This window comes from Colius striatus, chromosome 7 (assembly GCF_028858725.1).
Source record: "Colius striatus isolate bColStr4 chromosome 7, bColStr4.1.hap1, whole genome shotgun sequence".
Lineage (NCBI taxonomy): Eukaryota > Metazoa > Chordata > Aves > Coliiformes > Coliidae > Colius > Colius striatus.
This window is the reverse complement of record NC_084765.1, coordinates 39358125-39371410: the sequence shown is the minus strand read 5'-3', so window position 1 is coordinate 39371410 and position 13286 is coordinate 39358125.

The following is a 13286-nucleotide window of genomic DNA, read 5'->3' as shown; positions in this document are numbered from 1 at the left end:
TGGGGCAGGGTTTTTTGTTTGGTTGGGTTTTGTTGGTTGGGTTTTTTTTTAATATTAATCATATAAAGTAAATTATTAAAAGTTCTTCAGGAAAAACTGGATAAACTTCATTGCCTGGAAGACTGCTACCAGATGAAAAGCCAAACTGTGACTGTGCAGGCAGGCAGCAAGGTAATGGTATAAAAACGTCAGAACATCATTCCTTGACCAAGGGCAGCACCCTACATCTTGTTATCAGTCAGTGTCCATCTAAGGGAGGCTTTAAGAGCAGCCTTAAAGAGAGGTCTATGTCTCTGGAAGCATGACATGTGTTATGTCCCACCCCAGGTCACCTGCACAGATCCTCCAGACTGCTGTTCATAAGTTTCCCAAATGCCAGCTGAGTAAGACTGACTAATAGTCAAAACAGGCAAGCTTTCACCATCATATCTTGAGCAGGCTGGAAGTCTGCTGTGTGGGAGAAGTAGCCTGCTTGCATTTACTTTTTATCTGGATGACGGTCAAGATGCTTAGCATTTATGGAACAGCCTAGACTGGGCAGAAAAACACAGCCCAGGCACTTCTGGGTAATTTGATTCCCACAACAGGATTCTGGATTTTTCAGTCCTGTCTGCTCCTGGGCATCTGCTTGCCAACAGGACCTGCCTGTTTATTATTACATCGTTACTTTCTACTAATAAAGTTGGTTTTAAAACTATGAGAACCTACATTCATAACAATAACAAATTGAATTCCACTTCTGTCCCCCTGCTCCTGAAGTTTGCTATTCAAATGTTCAGAACATGTGTTGAAGGCATGGCTATGTATATATTACAGCATGCAAACGGTCACTGGTGCCAGGACTGCATACATGCTAAATGAAAAAATTATTACTCGTCTGCAATTATTCCAAGAAATTTTGAGTAGCTGCCAAAATAATAGAACAGCTGGATGAGGAAAGGGATAGGGTCTGTTTAAGCTGGCACTCAGGCTAAAGAAATTCATGCAAAGCCACAGCCATGGTTGTCTGGAAGAGTTAGCTGTATCCCAGCGTTGGGCTCATGCGCAACACACACCGACAGAGCAATGTGCTTGTAACAGCTGCCCAGTAACAGGTTATTAGTTCAGCTTCCGTTATATTTGAGCTGTTGGAAAATATCATGTGCCTCTAGAGCTACAGATCAGCAAAACCAACACAACGCTGAAACCAGGGCTATCTGGCTGTGGTAGGATTGTTAACCGTGGCAGCACACTGCTGGTATTAATTCAGATTAGGAACGATACGCAGGTTTGGTACAAATATTGTGGCTGTGAAAATAGAGATGTGGAGAAAGCTAGGGCTAAACTCACGATCCCTTAGACTCTCCATGCCTTTGCTTGTTGATCTCTTCTTTCTGGTTTGCCAAACGTCCATTTTTCAGGCACAGCATCAACTAGAAGGCAATGGTAGGATTGTTTAAACACAGAGCTGTAAGAGTCATGTGAAACTTGCTCACTTGTAATGAACGGCAAAGAAATAATTTCAGCTCTGTTTAACTGGTGCAAAGGAAAGGTGCTTACAAGTTAGGTGTTAGAATCAGAGTGAGATCAGAGAGGAAATTCCTGATTTAGTACTATAAAGCTTGTGTCAACAGCCCAGAGAAAACCTTTTTGTTAAACTCCATCACAGATCTCTTAAGTTGCCTCTTCTGCTACTTGTCTTATCATAAAGTACCTTACATAGTATCACTGGCCTGTGTATGTTCCTAAAGTCTGGTGCAGTTGCAGGCAAAGCTTTATTATCATAGAATCCTTATGGTTGGAAGAGATCTTTAAGATCATTGAGTCCAACCACTAACCTCACACTGCCAAGCCCATCACTAAACTAAACCGTATCCCTCAGCACCTCATGTGAGCTCTACAACCAGTATCTTTAAAGTTACCCTGTATGCTAAGTGCAATTTTCAGTGGCAGAGAACTCTGGAAACAATACAGCCCTCATCAGAATGCTAAGGGTACTGGGTTTGCTTAAAGAACTATCTCCATAGTCATCTTCAACAGTTTATATGCACATAGATCTTCACCAAAAGTCACTGTATTGCAGATTTTAACAAGCAAGAAAAAAAAATAATCAGATTGGTTGTTAATGCCCAATATCCAGGGTCAAAAAGCACGTTCATATTTGGCCAGAAGCATTTCCTTGCAAGAGATCAAGATGCCAGAAAGTTACGATTGATCAACAGTGTGCGTCCAAGGGATTTGAATGAAAACATTTGGAAATCTTAAATCAATAGCTGTCAAGGGTACTCTGTCTATAAATGCAGTTGGTTTTAGTAAACATCTGTTGAGTGCTTTTAATTCACCTAAAGAAAATATGTTGGAATTCATTTTTATGGGTTTCTGGGACATAACATCCCAAATCACCAAAGAACTTTGGCACAATGAAAAGGACTGTCAGACAGAACATGTCAAACACTAGTTAGGGCAAGTTCTGAACATCTGCCGAGTGCAACGCAATCATTAAGGGTTTGTGCACTACTTACTACTGAAAGATGAGAAAATCTGTCTAAGGAATAATTACTGAATGAGACAGCTGTGGGGTGGGACACGCCATTAGCCTCATATGATCTGTATACTAGAGGTGATTAATACGGAATTACAGCTAAGATACGGTATAGTCCTAAGACTCAAGGTCCTCTTCTCAGAGTTCCTTTCCTCCAACAAAATGCAACACAGAATGCTTCTGTTATTTCACAGACCTAAAGTTACCCCTAAGGGCAAGAACTCGTCTATGTCAGTCTCTCTAGGGAAGCTGTGGAAACCCCTTTGGCTTGATGCAGACAAAGAAGGGAAAAAGCACACCACAGAGAACAGCCTTGCATCGGCTGATGGGTTGAGTAGATGATCTAATGGGACTTTTCCATCTATAATTTTATTCTGTGGCTTTGATGCTGAAGGCCCTGTTGACATCCACAGTGCCATTGCTTTCCTGGAAGCTTCAATAAAGATCTGGTTTGGAACTCAGAATGACTAACACCACTGAGAAAATTAGTATGGGGTGACAGGCGACAAGAGTGCCAGTGGGAACATGCTACATCGTTCCAGTTGAGTTTATTCTGGCCCTTGGGACCAGGATTCCCTGAAACATTTGCATCAATATACAGTAACTGCAATGGGTGTCAGCATGCTGCTGATTTCAACATGGAAGAAGTACAGTGCATAATCACTTGTACTCTTTACCTAAGATATTGTTTGGATTTATAAGATCCAATGTCTGGCCTGAAGACTTTAGTTCATAGAGAAATGCAGGAATTTATCTAGTCAGCAACAAATATGTCAGTATTCCTTCTCTGTTCTCCACCTAGTCTGCTACTATCAGAAGCCTACTTCCTCTCTGCTGCAGCCCATCCTTATTTTAACACTGGTAAAAGCTCACAAGAACCACTTGGTCACGTTTGTTCTTCACTCAAGAGACCAGACTTTCTACTCTACCCTGTTGCCACTGGAGGTACTTCTGGGGCAAACACAGTTGCAATTCTACTTCAAAGTACAGTAGGAAGATTTGCAATCTCTATTGTCATCCAAACCTTGGGCAAAGTGACCAGACTTGATTCTCCATGCGAGACATACCAGGCAGAATCAGTTTATGAACAGTTTGTGTTGGTCTACAGAGCAGACCTCCTCAACTATCAGTCAAGTTTCCAACAGTTTTGGAAAGTCTAAAGACATTTTGCAAATACAGCAACTAGATGGCCTGTGGAGCCATGGTGGTACCAGAGGAATATTCTGACTCAGCTGGAACAGTTTCTCAGATCTGAAAGAAATGTTGCCCAGTGGGAACTCACAGCAGGTCACAGCTCTGTTTCTCATGAGGTTGGCTACATCTGTTCCCTTTTATGCGAGAGAAACACTTCATTAGGGCCCCATGTAACCTTCTGTTGGGCAATACTGGGCACTCTTAGCTTCATCCAATGATGAATCAGTGGGTCCCATTATTGCTTCATACCTCATACAGTAAAGTTTTGGGTGGATTCTTGGACAACAATCTTGGCTCTGAAAAATCATGTTTGATATGGTATCCTTGGATGCAGGCATAAAATAAATCAAACACTTCTTACTAAGTGTATGTGTTGACTTACATCAATATGCACGAAATTAAAGGCATCTCTCTTGCTATCAAATTAAAAAAAACAACACAAACAAGACCATTCTATCTCCTAAAAGCTGCACCCCCCTATGTGTCTTAGGAAGGTATCTTAGATTCCAGACCTTTCCATCTGCTGCAGAACAGCTGGGTGGAGAAGCCTTCTCCAGAGCTGAAAGCTGACTGCAAAGGGACCACACAGGTCAGCATCCCTCCTATTTAGTGAATCAAATTGCACAGGTGTGCCAGGCAGAGCAGAATCTGGCACTTAGTTGCCACAAATAAGTTTCCATTTTTAGAAGCCATGTTGTTATATTTTTGTAATGTTTCTAATGACTTCAGAAGGTTATAATTTGGCTCTATCACAATCCATCCTTCTAATTTCCAAAGCAAATGTGAAATCTGACTGCATTAGAAAGCAGGAAGAAGCACCAGACTGTTATGTAAGTACTCAAGTTAGCTGCAATTTTCAAAAACACAATGGAGAAACTGACTGTGGAAATCAGAGGCATCTGATTAAATCCCAGGCATCCAGACTAGGATTTAACAACAAAACTATTCTTAGAATGAATGAAAAGTGAGAAATATTTTGAGTCTTAGGCCCTCAGATGTCACTTCTCTCCCTTCAGTCTGGACTGACAGAGAGGTGGTGGGCTGAAATTAGGGTAGTTACCCTTAATCCAGTGGTAGACTTAAATCCAAAGCAAGTGTAAATAGACACCAGGACTGAGACTTACTTCTGCCACAAGTCAGGATTAGTTTCTTATACTCATTATCCCGCAAAAAACAAAATAATCTTTTCCAGTAACCTATACTGCATCTTGTAAAACTTCTGTACATGGAGTTGAAGGTGCAGATAGGGTAATGAGTGAGCACAAATCCACCATCAGGATTACCATGTCTAAACCTAAAATAGTCATTAGTGAAGCAGGTAATTGAACATAGTTTCAGCTGAAAGCCCGTTTAACCAGTCTGTCTCTCACTACAAAGAAAAGGTCATGGGGGAGAAACAGTACTGTTTCTTCCCAATCTTGTCTTAATTGTAATACTGCTGCTATATTTTGTCCTCCAGAAAGCACTAGAGGCCATGGTTTCACAGCTTTTCCTTTCTGCTAAGTGCCTCACATAGATGACACACCCTAGCAGGGCTGAGCCTGAGCTTGGGAACATCAGCCTCTTCCAAAAACCAGAGTTCCCACAACTACATAATTCACTGCTATTGAGTTACTGGGCTAGCCACAAATTGACTAATGCAATACTCACTGAGGATCAGGAGGCTGTAGCATGAGTGTTTAATTTCCAGGGGAGGGTGATTTCCCCATTAGCATCACAAACACTTTTAACTATCAACACACAAATAAGCACTAAACCTCCATCTGGCCACCACGCACACTACAGAGAGAAAAGGGAACCTGCAACCTTTATCTTGCAGTGATGTGCCTAGACATTATGGCCATCTAGAATGACATGATTCAGTGTACAACTGCAACTCCTCTCAGTGGCATCTGTAAAAAAACCAATTAATTTTGGAAGAGGTAATTTTTTAACACCACTGAACTGTGACTCTGTGAGACAAAGAGATTCTTATTACTCAAGATGAGCAAATAAACACATTTGGCTTCCCAGATCAAGCAGAGGTGACCACCAGGGTTGCAGGTAATTGCTATGGACTTCATAGAATATGTTTCTTTCTATTCAACCCCTTATTCTCTCTCACTTTGCAAGACCAGCCAGATCTATTTTATACAGGTTCTCAAAATAAAACATTTAGTTTTTTGAACTCCTCAAGCCCCAAGTGCCATAAGCATAGATCACCCTTACTCACTCATTTGTGTGGCATCCATAGGTGTTAACTGCTGTCTTAATATCTGGAAGATCAGGTGAGACTAAGAAGTCAAATCAGGTCTCAGGGCAAATTGCAGACACAGGATCTCTTCTTGCCAGCTCTGCAAAGGAGAAGCAGCCTTTTGTTATGTTTTTGCTGATGTTAGACCATGCAGTACTGAGAATTAATAGATCAGCTTATATTTCTACCCTTCCTGAAAATACATTTGGCTTTATGCCACCTGCTTCTTCTGACTTGAAGCAAACAGATACCGTGGAAAAATATGAAGGAGTTCACATGGTGGGCTATGTATTTTTGGGCAATATTTCGTTTCTCAGACTGAGAGTTTGGATACCATGTAACATCAGGAAGCAATCTGTGAAATAACTGTAAAAAGCAGAAAGAAATCTTTCATTCAAAAGGAGCAAAAGGGGGAATAAAAGTAACGGATTGATTTTCAGAATCCAACCTGATACATATTTGGCTCCAAGTAAAACTCTCTTGAGTATCACAGAGCAAAGTGGCCAAAGGACTGTTTCTTTTTCTTTTTAAATAGACATTTGTAGCACTTTAGGTAAAAAAAAAAAAGAAACACTTTCTTCATTAGCTTCTATAACAAAAGGGAGGAGTTGAAAGGAGCCCCTCACACAGCATTGATTGAAATCATGTCAAGTGCTGTGCAGTTGAACTTTTTCACAGTGACTGTAAGCCATGAGGTAACTTCAATACTCACAGTTGCTTTCTCTGTATGTGTGCCCAGACTCTTCTAGTAAAAGTGCAAAACCACTGGTCAGCTTCAGCCAAACTGAACCAAGCAGTAAATATCTAACAGCTGCTGAGCTCATGGATGCCTTTTAGGAAAGCAGGCAGCAAAGGAGAGACTGGATTAGCTGACACCCAAATGAAGGGATGAGCATCACCTGTATTAACACTGCAGCAAATGGGAAGGAGCTGCTACTGATGCTAAAACAATCCATGTAGGAGTCATGCCTTTAGGGTGCCAGACTGCCCTCATTTCAGATTTGAACTTTGACCCCAATATCAGTGTTGAAAGAGATCCATATATCAGAAATTCCACAGTGCAGTTTAGAGATGAGCTCAAAAAAAAACCCCCAGGTGTTTGAATCCAAAATGGAGATAACCTTTTTGGTCAGCCTAAGCAAATGGCAGGCTTCAGAACTCTCCCACAGAGATGGCAAATGAAGAGAACACTAGTGAAAGAGCTGTTGAATAACAACAATTAACTTCCTTAGCCTTGTTTTCCAGAGTAAGATGCTGATCTTACTTAGTCATTTACTCAGGTAGGTGGGAAAATATTGTCACCAGGGGTCATGTGTGTTGGGGTGCTGGGAAAGTGTATGACCAGGAAGCAATTAAATGGTTGGAAAAGAATTGGACAGAACATAACACAGTGTGCCAGGTCCAGCTAACGAACCTGCATGAATTTGTGAGTGGATAAAAACATATTAAGTTACGGGTCATTTGAGTTCTCAGGTGAGGGGTCAGATCTGTGGAGTGGCAAGTAGAGCTTCATTATTGAAATAAGCATTGGCAAGCATTGTGGGTCTGCCCTTGTGTTTAACAACATTTAATTTTATAAGCAGTCCTGGATGATATCAAGTAGCTGTTCAGTCAATTAAATGCACACAGAGAAATGACTATAGAGGCTGGATTGTTGGCACAGGGTCAAGGCACTCCTGGGCGTGTGGGACACCAGCCTTAGAAATTTTTATTTGTTTGTTACTTCTGCTCTGGCCCTCTGAGAGCCCAGGGCAAAAACTCCACTGACCTATAAAGTTCTGGGTCTCTGCCAAACTATCTCTGTCAGCCACTTCAGCTGCACGACACCTATCTCACACCCAGGCCTGTCAGAATTGCCCAAGGGATATTGCCAGTACATCCGTGTGAGCAGGACCCAGGCCGAGCTGAGGGAGCACCCTCTGTGCTCTGCTCTCCTTTCTCCTGCCAGAGCTGTGGATGGCTGTGCTGAGCATGGGTGAGATCCCAAGGGCACTTTGAGGATTCAGGGTAAAATCCCATCCCAGTGAACTCAACGGGAGTTTTGCCATTGCCTTTGGTGGGGCCGGACTTCATTCATAAAGTGCTGACTGTTATAATAGATTTACCAGCCCCGCAGGCAGTCCATGCAGAAGTGTAATAGATCCAGCACTCTTGCTTCTAGAAATGAATCCCCTGGCTCAGGCTGAGGTCTGCAGAGAGCAGCTTCCCTGGGCCAAGCCCTTTATCCGGGAAACCTACCACCCGGTACTCCACTGCGAGCCCAGGGCCAAGCGGGGCTGACTTGTGCCTCAGCCCCAGGAGGTGGCCACGCGTGCTGGCCAGCTCTGGGAAGAGTCCAAAGCCCCATGGAGGTGTGGCCTGGGTGGTTCTGCATGGCAGAGAGCTGGCCCCTTGAGCTATGCAGCAGGGTGGACTTTCCTGCCATGTGCCATGGCCAAACTGCCCCCAGCAGCCTCAGCACAGAGACGGCACAAGGCTTCCACTGAGGCAGCATCCCTGCAGGGCAAGGGCTGAAGCCCGACCTGTTACAGGGCAGGGAAACTGCTGCAGCAGGCAGCACACACCCTGCACACACCTGAAGGGGCTGGGGGCTGCGCCCCTGCCATGGGCACTGCCCTGCCAGGATGCTCACTTTATTTAAAAACTGAAAAAGGAGGAGAGAAAGGGAATCCTGCTCCATTGTCCTGCTGCAAGACGAAAAGGGTCGAACTAATTCAAACCAAACTCCTCAGAACAGAAACTCCTCCCAGGCAGAGACATTTTTCTGTCAAGTTTGAGCCCTGAGAGGATTTTTACAGCTGAGCAATAAATTCTTGAAACAGAGGTTATGGGCCTCACTAGCTCCAAACTTCTAATACAAGGAACAGTAGAGAGCAGTGGGCACTCTTTAAGCCATAGGAATGTCAGGATGGCAGGAAGCTGGAGGTACTGGGGAAAGGAGGGAGTTAAATCACGACAGTTACCCAACAAACATTTCCTGATATTGTCACTTTTTGCCCACAAGTTACAATTTCTCTGTTACTATAGAGGCAAGATGTTGATACTGGATTCATTTTCTGGGTTTTATTCCTTTTTGTCATTTTTCCCATGAACTAATAAGCCACAGTGGATTTGAAAGTATGAGCAAATGCGAACACTATACAAAGCACTTTTATGTTCTATTGACATTTTCTTCCCACCCTAATAATTTAGAGCTGTTAACATAAAAAAAATTAAGATGATCATACTTCCCATCACTTTCATTTCCCAAGTTTATGAAGGAAGAATCATGAGTAATCTCCCATAGTTATTGTTTGCAGCACAACACATGGTCTCAATTACCAGGATAAGAAACACAGAGAGGGTATTGGTGAGGATAAATGATTTATCTGTGAAGTTCATTCAAAATTCATTTTCCATGCTGTAGTTTATATTGCTCTGATCAACCATCATCTTTCTTATTTCACTTCATAAACATACTCCAATTATTCTGAGCAGGACCCTAGGTCACGAGAGATCAGCTGCTGACATATTTTTGGAGCAGTGAAGCTGTAATGTAGGGTGACCCTCCACCAAACCTATTTGCCGACAAAGGTATCTACCCAAGAAGGGCAAATCTGAACAAATCTAGACTAATAAGACACAACATAACTCTTGGCTTTCACTTCTGTTCTCATTTCCAAGGAAAGAAAAAGGGGCAACAACTAGTATCAGGATCCATGCTCACACACAACATAATTCTGTGCATTTTCTTGCTGGCAGTTGAAGGTACTTCACTTGCATTTCCACTATGGTTGCCTTTAAAATGCCATTTCTGTGTTAATGAGATGGGTGGCTGCAGGCTCATAGCTGATCTCTCTGCATGTGAGCTCTGTCTCTGGAGCAGATGCACAGAAACCTTGTGGTACCCTGCCTCTTCTGCATGTTACAGACAGGTACCACTCAGATGTGACTGTGCTGAACCAGCCTGTGCAGCAAAGCGGCACCTTCAGCACAGATCAGGGCAGCTTGGACAGAGCAGAATAACTCATTGTTGCAGGACTTTGTTGTTGCAGCAGATTCAAAAGGTGTGCTCTCGAAGAGCCTGGCTGGGCCAGGCTGGCAGCACTGCTGAGGCTCACAGCACCCAGAGTCTGGTTATGGGCAGATTTTGCAGAGGAGGTTCAACTGACATCAAAGCCATCATTTCTTTCTCTTTTGCCCTATCTTCCTCTCCAATACTCAAAGCACAATGCCCAACTTCTCTTGCAGGACTGCTCCTGGTTAGACACTGTGCAGGACATGAGGTATTTAATACTCTGGGGGCTGGTGGAGAGGTGCTCTGGGTAAATCCTTTACCAATTCTCTATATTTTAAATGAATTCCAGGCCAGTCTGTGGGGAACTCAAGACTGGGTTGTTTGTTTGCACAAATGAGCCAAACACAAATAATGGGTTTTCTTCACCAGAGGGTTGTGCAAGTCCTGCCAGACTTGGCCTTCAATCTGGCCCCAGCGGTCACATTGGGACCCACAATTTCCTCCCATGGTTTTGCCTGTGCTGTCACTGTGGAGCAGAAAACATTCTTGTTCCCAGTATATTTCGAGATATAAGAGTGCATAGTAGACATATGTATGGGTGACAATATGATCTTTAATAAATTCAGTCTCCTAAATGACATAATCAAACTACAGGGCAAATGCTTAACGGGCAAATTCACACAGAGCAGGCTTTATTGAAGAGTGAACTTTTGAAACACAGTTCTGCTTCCTGGTTCACAACATCTTGTCTTTTCTCTGAGAATACGTGTAACATACTTTTCAGCTCTTTTCTCCCTTTGCTTTCACTGCTGGGTGTTCAGTGTTAACCCCTGAAACACAGACATGATACGTGATCTATTTTTAATAAAGACCAGGTCTCTGCAGGACCTCCACCCATCCCTTACCCAAGCCTTGCCATGCCATACAGCAATTCTCATGGCCTGACCACCTCCACTTGGCATCCTCCAGCTCTGCTCTCCTGGTGTATCACCACAGTTGACCTGAAGAGTAGAAACTTCTGCAGTTTAACATATGGCAGCATCTTGCCTCTGTGCTGCTTTGATGTAAGAGCCCTACTAACAGATAGAAAATCTCTGAGCTTTACATCCTTTGTCACAGCTGTGAGGATGTTGAAGCACTGGCACAGGCTGCCCAGGGAGGTTGTGGAGTCTTCTTCCTTGGAGGTCTTCAAGACACACCTGGACACATTACTGTGCAACCTGATCTAGGTGGATCTGCTTCTGCAGGGGAGTTGGACTGGATAATCTCTAAAGGTCCCTTCCAGCCCCTACCATTCTATGATTCTATGACACTGAGATCCTGAAAAAGTACTGGGACATCTTTTACAGAAATAGATTTGAAAATTGGAGGCAAAGAACTGATAGTGAAAAGCTTTCAGTGAAGGAGGTTTATGGTTTTGGCAAGTACAATTTGAACATGCTGAATGGGAGATCTGTTATATTCTTTCTTGATTGGTTACCTTGTTTTTTGATTTCAGTAAACAAGGCATTGTCTTTAAGGACTTACTAATCCACACTCCAGAGTTGCTAAAGTCTCACAATGATCTCATTCTGACAGGCCTTTTATTTTTTTCCTATCTGGTTCATTTGGTAACTTCTTATCAGCCAAAGAGTCCTGTGGAAAGCTTTACAGTTATTCTTGAGGTGCTGGATGGCTCAGGAGGGTCAGTGGATGGGGAAGGAGTTGCATTAAGGCTGGTAGCCTTGTGGAGCTGGCTACTGCAAGGGCAGAGGGCTGCTCATTCACATCAAAAAGCCTTTTGACCAGTTGCCCTACAGAGCCAGTGCTGCAGTTGCTCATTCCCTTTCTCCTCTCTCCCAGTTTCCTGTTGTTTCAGCTTTGCACTGATGTGAATACAGACTGACAGTGCGGTTCCCTTCATATTCCTCGTCTGCTGGCACCTTCCTCCTCTCTTCTTGCCCATCTCTCCCATCACATGTTTCTCAGAGCAGCAGCAACTTGTGCTATCACCTTCTTCTCTGGACTCAGCACTTACATTTCCAGTTCAGCTGTTCATATTTTGCCTGATAGTTGAAGCCAGCTCCTGCTCAAATATTTTCCATCTACAGTTTATGTTTGGCACAAAAAGAATCTTATGATCAAGTGGTTTAATGATGATATATATTTTTTATTTAAAAAGACAAGTTTGTGTCTGGAGATCCCTTTAAAGTGCCTGAATGAATCTAAAGAAATCTGCATGAGAAGAGTTTTCATCTCTTTTCCATCTCTCAGGTATCTGCGCCGTGGCAGAGCTGGCAGCACTGGCAACCCGAGTGCCATAACCCTGCTGGTTGCCTCTGGGCCGGACAAGTGGCAGCACATTGCTCTGAATCTCAGCAATTCAGGTGGAAAGTCCATCTCCCCACCATGTGCTTGGATGTGAGCCATCCTTAAATGCAAGATGGGGACAAGGACCGGGGGTCTTGTTCCTCTTGTAGATTCCTTAGCTGAAGTTACTCCTCTAAATGCAAACACACAGTATGGACTGGATCTTTGTTGTATACGCCAAAACTGGAGTTGATGCACTCCAGGCTTGGAATTTGCACTTGTAACTTCAAATTAAGAGTTTGGAGAAGGTTTAATTGTTTGGAGGATTGACTGGGGCAGCACAAGCCTTGTTAGACCACTGGCTGGACATGGACAGCCTCACTGGTGGCGAGGGGAGCACAGCCTGCTGCTGGTACAGCAGCATGGGCATGTGCTCAGAGTGGTGCAGGGCTTTGGGCTCCCACTCTGCCAACCAGCTTCTGCCCTGTTTGTTCTTGGGACCCACCTCTTTCCTCTAGCTGTTTGGTTCTTATGTTCAAAATCAAAGTGAAACTCGGCCAAAGTGCCAAGATTTCCTGGTTACAGGTCAAAACCAAGCAAAGAGTACACGGTTTGTATGGTTTCAACCTAAAATCACAAGTCATCTCTTATTCACCTAAATGTTGTTCCAGATTTACTGAAAACTTGGCCCATATTTGTCTGCAACTTGGCCCAGGATTGTCAAAATTGAGCCCAGCTTTAGAGGTTCATGAACCTCAGCAAACCTGGCCTGAGCCTTGAGTTTGTAATGAAACCCAAAACCAGGGGAGTTTCACCTGGTTTGGGTTTGGTTATAGACATTTCTCATGGCTCTAGTATTTATTATGATTACAATAACAATACAGACCTGCAAAGATACACACCACATTGCAAAGTCAAAAAGTCCAGAGAGCTTTCCTAGCTGTCCGAGCTCACTGGCTGATAATGTCCTCCACTACAGCCACAGTCAAACATGGTCCCACATGGGCTGCTAAAAAAACAGAATTTCTCCTGGGTTGTCACAGACAAAAAAG